Consider the following 9,235-nt stretch of genomic DNA (forward strand, 5'->3'; position numbering starts at 1 on the left):
AGATTAGTTTGGAAAGCTAGCCTATCTGAGTTTCGAGCCCTTGGATTGACGCTTGTTGATTTTTAAGTGTTGTCTCAGTGTTTTGGAAATGAGTTTCTGACACTGATATGAATTTTGAGAGCATCTCTTCAAGGGTTGGCATCTTTTCCTGTTGGTAGGGTGGTTGTTGGTAGCCTGGAGGATGTTGTAGTCTTTGATTTCCTTGACCGCCCCACTAGAAATTGGGGTGGTTCCTCCAACCTGCATTATAAGTGTTACAATATGGATTGTTTTGAGGTCGAGGATTATTACCCATGTAATTTAATTGCTCGTTATCCATGTTGTGGGCATAAGGTTGATATTCCGAATTGTTTGTTCCACCTCCACTTGCTTCACAATGCATTACTGAGTGAACCTGTGAAGAACTAAGAAAACCATTAATCTTTTTATTTAAGAGTTTTACCTAATTAGAGAGCATGGTGACCGAATCGATGTTATAAATGCTGGCTGTTTTCGTTGGCTTTGTCCTCATGACTTGCCACTGATAATTATTCAGTGACATCTCCTCTATAAACTCATAGGCATCTTCCGATGTTTTATTGTTGATGGTTCTGCCAGCAGCTGGCATCAACCATTTTCTGAGTCGAAAGATTCAAACCATTGTGGAATGTTTGTACTTGGAGCCAAAGCGGTAACCCATGGTGAGGGCACCTTCTCAGTAAGTCCTTATATCTCTCCCATGCATCGTAGAGTGTTTCTAAATCCATCTGCACAAAAGAAGAGATATCATTACGTAATTTAGCCATTTTAGCCGGCGAAAAGTATTTTAGTAAAAAATTTTCGATCATTTGTTCCCAAGTAGTAATTAACCCTCGTGGTAACGAGTTCAGCCACTGTTTAGCTTTGTTCCTCAATGAAAAAAGGAATAACTGAAGACGAATGGCATCATCAAAAACACCATTAATTTTAAATGTATTGCATAGTTCTAAGAAGTTGGCTAAATGAGTGTTGGGATCCTCATCCTGCAAACCATCAAACTAAACAAATTGTTGTATCATTTGAATAGTTTTAGGTTTTAATTCAAAAGTATTTGTAGCTACAGCAGGTCTAACAATGCTAGATTCAGTTCCTGTTAAAGAAGGTTTAGCATAACCATACATAGTGTGTGGAGCAGGATTTTGATTAGCCACAATTGCAGGAGGTAGCTGATTGCCTTGGTTTTTAGCCATCTCTTCGATTGGGGGTTGAGTATCGCCTTCTTGCTCGTTCTTTGTGTATCTTAAGCTGCACCTTATTTCTCTTTGATTTCTGCGAACTGTACGATTGATTTCTTCGTCAAAAAGTAATGGTCCCGACGGGTTTCTTCTAGTCATAAACTATAAAAACCTGCCAAGAGAAAAAAAAATTAATTAGTAATAATAATATAAAAATTAAATTAAATTACAAGAAAAATAAATGGCTAAAGTAATAAAAATTGAGCGTTCCTAATATTTCAGTTCCTCGGCAACAGCGCCAAAAACTTGATCGCGTGATTTCGTGATAGGTTTTAAATATTTATAATTACTCGTTCTTGAACTAACTATTATCGCGATGTAAGCAAGTGTACCTATCGAATAGAAGTATAGTTTTAGCAAGACTGGATTGTCGAACCCAAAGGAACTAAAAGTACTAGTAATGACTGTCTTTTTATTATCTAGCCTAAGAATAAATAGGTTTTTGTTTTAACTAACTAATTATCTAAACTAAGAACGCACAGAGAAAAGAATTGGGGAATTGCTTTTGGGAAAAATCGATTGACTTAAGAAAATACCTAAGGAAAAATCCACCTAGACTTTACTTGTTATTCTGGCTCCGAATCGGACGATTTATTCATTCAACTTGTTCCGTAGAGATCCCTAAGTTATTTTATTATCCCTATTCAAGACTAACAACGTCTAATCCCTCGATTGAATAACCGAGACTTTTCTCTAATTAACACTCTAGGGTTGCATTAACTCGATCTATGGATCCCCTTATTAGGTTTCACCCTAATCCGGTAAAATCTTGTCACCCTATGTCTAGGAGCGCAATCAACTCCGCTTAATTATGAAAAAAGTACTCTTAGACAGGGTCTATTCCTCCTCTGAATAAGAGCTTGTGTTGAATCAGTATCATGGGATATTAAAGCAAGAATTAAGTGTATATAATTAAGAACAAATTAAATATTTATCATACGATTCAGAAAATAATAACAAGATTCGTCTTAGGTTTCATTCCCCTTAGGTATTTAGGGGTTTTAGTTCATAACTAAATAAGAAAACATCTTAGAAGAATAAAGAATATAAAACATAAAGAAAACCCAAAACTCCTGAAGGGAAATTGAGGAGAGATCTTCAGTCTTGATGATGAATCTGGCTTCCGAGATGGACCAATCGATTTCCTTGGAGTAATTCCTTACTCCCCCTTCTTTATATACCTTTTCTTCATCCTTTAGGGTGTATTTATAGGCTTTAGAATGCCTAAAAGCACTCAAAATTAGCGGTTTCTGAATTGGACTCAACTTGGGCTCGGCAGGGACACGCCCGTGTGCGCATACTTTAAGCCATGTTCGAGCCTGCCAAATTGACACGGCCGTGTGGTCTGCCCATGTGAATCGTGCTTTGATTCTGCCAAATTTACGCAGCCGTGTGGGCTACCCGTGTGAGGAAGTCCAGGCCGTGTTGAGTTTATACTTTGGCCCATTTTCTCTGTTTTTGGCTCGTTTCTCGTTCCTTTTACTCTTCTATGCTCTCCTAAGTATAAAACATGAAATTAAAGCTTTAGGAGCATTGAATTCACCAATTCTAATGAGAAATTATCCATAAAATGCATTAAACATGGGATAAAAATATGTATAATTTACGGTTTATCATGTCTCTTGGCCGTGTGACCCCTGAAGTGTTGAAAATTTTTAATGTTTTCTAAAAAATTCTCCGAGATTACGATTTAGCCCGACTTGTTTCTAGTGTGTATTTAGGGCTCGATGGCTTGTATAAGGGACAACATGCATATTTTGAATTGGTTATAAAGTGTTTATTGATATGATTTGAAAAGTTTGAAATTTATGCTCGTTTGATTTGAAAACTCTGATAATGCTTCGTAACCTTATTTCGAAAACAGTTACGGGTTAGGGGTGTTACATCAAATAAACCTTAAAATTAAAAATTTTGGAGGGAAAGGATTAAATGCTAAAGTAAGGGAAATGTGGGAGTGGCAATTAGATAAATTTCCCAATGTTTAAATTTCTATTGGGTGGTTTCAATTTTAAAGCTAATGTACCTAGCCCACTTTTCACACATTTTATATCAGATTAGAGATGTTTAAAATTCATTTTGTTTGCATGATTTTAAAGATCTATCATCACAGAATAGATCGAACAAATTTCTTTCTCAAAATTCTCTCTAAATTCACCCGAAATTATTCTCAAAAGTAGCCAAAAATATTCTGGAATTTCTCAAGTTTCTTGAATCAAGATTTTCAATCAACAAATTTACAGCGAATCAAAGGTAATCTTCAATCCTAAACTTGTTTTTTATGATGATTAGGAACATTTTTACATGATTTGAGAGTCAATTAAAGGATTTTTATCAATTTCATCTTCTTCTAAGAACAGATGGTTCTTTAATGGTGGATCTTGAATTTTGAGAGGAAATCCACAAATCAATGTATGTTTTAACTGAAAATGGATTTATTAAAAGGTTTTTGATCTTATTTATCAAGATTAAACATGATTTGTGAGGTCATTTAAAGAAATTTGAATTTTATCATGTTCATGAACTGATTTTCCAGAATTTTTTGAAATTGATTTAAAGATGAAATTGATTCTTACTATAAGTGTATTTGGTCTAGTATTGGTGACTGAAGGTGTTTAGGAGGGCTGGAGAGATCGATTTTGTGAGAAATCAAGTTTTCGACTTGATATTACAAATCTGATAAGGTATCTTTGTGAGAAGATTTCGATTAGTATAGTTAATTAGAATTCGTGTTTGTTATGGCATTGGAAATGTGGTAGTGTCTACTTTATCTCTGTTAAAGCTCCAAATCTTGAAGAGGACCAAGCTAACCGGAATTGAAGCTTGGATTTGTTTAGTTGATCACTTGTTTGTGGTAGAATAAATTGTGTGGTGAGTGTTTCTAAGGGCGATTTGGTAAATTAACCCTCATTTATGTTTAATTGGTAGCTTAATTGATGATTTCAATTGATTAATTATGGTTGAATGACTAATTTTTGCAATATTGATATTATATGTACAAGAGCTGAATTTTTATTAAATAATGGTAAGTAAGCATTTAGGTGGTTTTGTACAATTTAATTAGGTTAATTATATTGATGATTAAAGCATGTTTACTGTAGTTTTTGTTCATAATATATTGGTCTTACAATTGGTAATTGAACATTGGAAAATGGCAAATGTAATGCTTGATTTAATTGGATGTTAAATGGCTATGTTACATGTTACTGTTAGAATTAAGTGACCCAAATTCTTATTTAAATAAAATACGATGGAAAATAAAATAAAAGTAAAATCCATATAGAACTCTTTTATTTTATTTTAAAATAAGGTTTTTAAACCTTATTAAACTCCATCTATTTTATATTGATTAGGATAAGGTGTTTTAATCCTACTAGAATATGGCTTTACAAGCCTATAAATAGACATAGTCTATTCCTCTTGTATTGGATTCAATTTTTTGACATAGTGAATTTTCTTCACTTTTGCTCGTGGTTTCTTCCCGAAAGGGTTTCCACGTAAAATTTGTGTGTTCTTTATTTTTATTTTATTTTATTTTTCTCAAATTGGTATAAGAGCTTCCGGGTTATTCATTTTCGCTGTTGGATGGCAACTCCAGATTTGCGTTGTGGAAAATTAAAATGTAAGCAGTTCTAGTACAAATGGATCTGGAGGATGCCCTGCTAGGGATAGATAAGATGCCTTCGACATTAACAGATGAAGAGAAGAAGCGTAAGGATCGAAACGCGTTAACACAATTACATCTGCATTTGTCCAACGAAATTTTGCAGGATGTGATGAAAGAGAAGACTGCCGCTGCATTATGGAAGAGGTTAGAACAAATATGTATGTCGAAAACTCTAACAAGCAAGTTGCATATGAAGCAGCGTCTTTATGCTCATCGTTTGGAGGAAGGTGCGTCTGTACACGAACACTTAACAGTGTTTAAAGAAATTCTCTCAAACTTGGAGGCCATGGAGGTTCAGTATGATAAGGATGATCTAGGGTTGATTCTACTTTGTTCGTTGCCCCAGTCTTAATCAACCTTTAGAGATACGATTTTATATAGCCGCGAGTCTCTCACAGTTGATGAGGTTTATGATTCTTTAACCTCGTATGATAAGATGAAGCATCTTGTGGTTAAACCCGACTCTCAGGCAGAGGGTCTCATTGTTCGTGGGGGACAAGATTGGAATGCTGATGATGATCGTGGTAGGACACAGGAATGGAATCCTCGTGGTAAATCTAAAGGTAGATCGAAGTATTCAAACAGAGGTAAAACTTGTAACTTCTGCAAGAAGAAAGGGCACATTAAATCTAAGTGTTATAAGCTACAAAATAAGATTAAAAGGGAGGCTGCGAATCAAAAGGGAAAACAACCAGAAAATTTCGGTGAAGCTGATGTTGTAGAAGATTACAGCGATGGTGAACTTCTAGTTGCTTCTATCAATGATTCTAAAGTAAGCGAGGAATGGATAATTGATTCAGGCTACACCTTCCACATGAGTCCCAATCAGGATTGGTTTATAACTTACGAAACAGTATCTGAAGGTGTTGTTTTGATTGGAAATAATACTTCGTGTAAAATCGCAGGTGTTGGAATAGTTAAAGTTAAGATGTTTGATGGAGTTGTCAGAACACTTAGTGAGGTATGACATGTTCCAAAATTGAAGAGAAATTTAATTTCGTTGAGTACTCTTGATTCAAAAGGGTACAGATATACAGCTGAAAGTGGGATTTTAAAGATTTCCAAAGGTTCCCTTGTTGTGATGAAAGGGCAAAGAAAAACTTCCAAGTTATATGTTTTACAGGGTTTTACTGTTACTGGTGATACAGCTGTCGCTTCCTCTTCCTTGTCAGATGATGATATTACTAAACTTTGGCATATGCGCCTAGGGCATATGAGTGAGAATGGCATGGTAGAATTGAGTAAAAGAGGACTTCTTGATGGGCAAGGAATTTGCAAACTAAATTTCTGTGAGCACTGTGTTTTTGGGAAGCAAAAGAGAGTTCGATTCACTAGAGGAATCAATAACACGAAGGAAATATTGGAGTATATTCATTCTGATCTGTGGGGGCCATCCAGAGTGCCTTCGAGAGGTGGAGCTAATTATATGCTAACCTTTATTGATGATTTTTCCAGAAAAGTTTGGGCGTTCCTCTTGAAGCAGAAAAATGATGTGTTTTCCGCATTTAAGTCTTGAAAAATTAAGATTGAAAAACAGACGGGAAAATAGATAAAATACCTCCGCACAAACAATGGGTTAGAGTTCTATTCTGATGAGTTTAATAGATTGTGCAAGTCAGAAGGGATCATGAGACACTTGACAGTTCGTCATACTCCACAGCAAAACGGCGTTGCAGAACGAATGAACAGAACGATCATGGAGAAGGTTCGATGTATGTTGTCAAATGCCAACTTATCAAAGTCATTTTGGGCAGAAGCAGCCTCTACTGCATGTTTTTTAATCAACCGATCTCCATCCGTTACCATTGAGAAAAAGACTCTACAAGAGGTATGGTCTGGTAATCCTGCTAATTATTCTGATTTAAAGATTTTTGGGTGTCCTGCGTATGCTCATGTTGAGAATGGAAAATTGGAACTGAGATCCATTAAATGAATTTTTCTTGGTTATAAAGCTGGTGTAAAAGTGTATAAGTTATGGTGTCCTGAAAATAGAAAGTTGTGATTAGCAGAGATGTTGTTTTTGATGAAACTGCTATGCTACCTAACTTATCTCTTAAAGACTCTTCCAATAAAGAAAATCAAAAGTAGGTGGAGCATCAGATTAATATAGAGTCAACTCCTCAAGCCAGAACAAAAATTGAGAATAAAGTTGCTTCTTTACCACAATACTCTATCGCCAAAAACAGAACTAGAAGAGAAATTAAACCTCCAAAGAAGTATGCCGAGGCTGATCTAGTTGCTTATGCTTTAAATTTGGCTAAAGATATAGATGCGAATCAGGATCCATCTAATTATTCTGAGGCGGTTAGCTGTGAAGACTCAGAAAAGTGGATGTTTGCTATGCAAGAAGAGATGGAATCACTCCACAAAAACAGAACATGGGACCTTGTGAAACTTCCTAAAAGTAAAAAGGCTGTTCGTTGTAAATGGGTGTTTAAAAAGAAAGAAGGGACTTCAGGAGTTGAAGAACCCAGATGTAAAGTAAGGCTTGTTGCAAAGGGTTACAGTCAAATTCCAGGAGTGGGCTTCACAGATGTGTTCTCTCCAGTTGCTAAGCATAGTTCGATTCGAGCTTTGCTTGGTATTGTAGTCATGCATGATTTAGAGCTTGAGCAGTTAGATTTAAAAACTGCATTTCTGCATGGAGAACTTGAGGAGGATATTTACATGCAACAACCAGAGGGTTTTATAGTCTCAGAAAAAGAGGATTATGTTTGCTTACTGAAAAAGTCCCTTTACGGTTTGAAACAGTCACCAAGACAGTGGTACAAGAGGTTTAATTCCTTTATGACTTCTTATGATTTCAAAAGAAGTAGTTTTGACAGTTGTGTTTACTTTAAGAAAAACAGTGATGGTTCTTTTGTGTATCTACTTCTTTATGTTGATGACATGTTGATAGCAGTAAAAGATAAAGGAGAGATAAGAAATGTCAAAACCCAACTAAGTAAAGAATTTGAGATGAAAGATTTAGGACCAGCAAAGAAGATACTTGGAATGGAGATTCTCAGAAATAGAAAAACAAGTAAATTGTACCTAAGTCAGAAGGGGTACATTGAGAAAGTTCTTTGCAGGTTCAATATGCAGAGTGCTAAGCCTGTTAGTACTCCTTTAGCAGCCCATTCCAGACTTTCATCAGTTTTGTCTCCACAATCAGATGATGAGATTGAGTACATGTCACATGTTCCATACTCTAGTGCAGTGGGATCTCTCATGTATGCTATGGTTTGTTCACGTCCAAATTTATCATATGCAGTCAGTGCAGTTAGCAGATATATGGCGAATCCCGGTAAATAACACTGGAAAGCATTTTAGTGGCTTCTAAGATACTTACGAGGTACTACTGATGTTTGATTATAGTTTGGAAGAACTAGAGATGGAGTCATAGGGTATGTTGATGCTAATTTTGCTGGAGACCTTGATAAAAGAAGATCTCTCACAGGTTATGTCTTTACAATTGGAGGTTGTGCAATCAGTTGGAAAGCCACTTTGCAGTCTACAATTGCTTTGTCTACCACTGAAGTTGAGTACATGGCGATTACTGAGGCTTGTAAAGAAGCTATTTGGTTGAAGGGACTCTTTAGTGAACTCAATGAAGACCTTCAAATCAGCACAGTATTTAGTGACAGTCAGAGTGCCATCTTTCTTACAAAAGATCAAATGTTTCATGAGAGAACAAAACACATTGATATTCGGTATCATTTTGTTCGTGATATTATTGCTCGTGGTGATATTGTTGTGAGTAAAATTAGTACTCATGAAAATCTTGCAGATATGATGACTAAGTCACTTCCTATAACCAAGTTTGAGCATTGCTTAGACTTGGTTGGTGTTCATTGTTGAAGTTAAACCCTTAAGGGGTTTTATGGAAGAGGTGGAGAACTTGTTTATTGAAAGTTCGCGATGAAGAACTTGTTCATTGAGAATTTGTGTCAAGGTGGAGATTGTTAGAATTAAGTGACCCAAATTCTTATTTAAATAAAATGCGATGGAAAATAAAATAAAAGTAAAATCCATATAGAACTCTTTTATTTTATTTTAGAATAAGGTTTTTAAACCTTATTAAACTTCATCTATTTTATATTGATTAGGATAAGGTGTTTCAATCCTACTAGAATATGGCTTTACAAGCCTATAAATAGACATAGTCTATTCCTCTTGTATTGGATTCAATTTTTCGACATAGTGAATTTTCTTCTCCTCTGCCCGTGGTTTTTTCCCGAAAGGGTTTCCACGTAAAATTTGTGTGTTCTTTATTTTTTATTTTATTTTTTTCTCAGTTACACATAAGCATTTTTTCACATTAAATTGAGCACAATAA

General features: G+C 35.4%; 1 non-coding gene across 1 annotated transcript; it reads left to right on the top strand.

Moving 5' to 3' along the window:
• The first annotated feature begins 672 nt into the window (after window positions 1-672).
• On the top strand, window positions 673-779 carry LOC121229863 (small nucleolar RNA R71). The gene has a single exon (XR_005927818.1). It is a non-coding gene; the product is annotated as a small nucleolar RNA R71 (small nucleolar RNA).
• Window positions 780-9,235: the final 8,456 nt, after the last annotated feature.

Source organism: Gossypium hirsutum, chromosome A05, assembly GCF_007990345.1.
Source record: "Gossypium hirsutum isolate 1008001.06 chromosome A05, Gossypium_hirsutum_v2.1, whole genome shotgun sequence".
Lineage (NCBI taxonomy): Eukaryota > Viridiplantae > Streptophyta > Magnoliopsida > Malvales > Malvaceae > Gossypium > Gossypium hirsutum.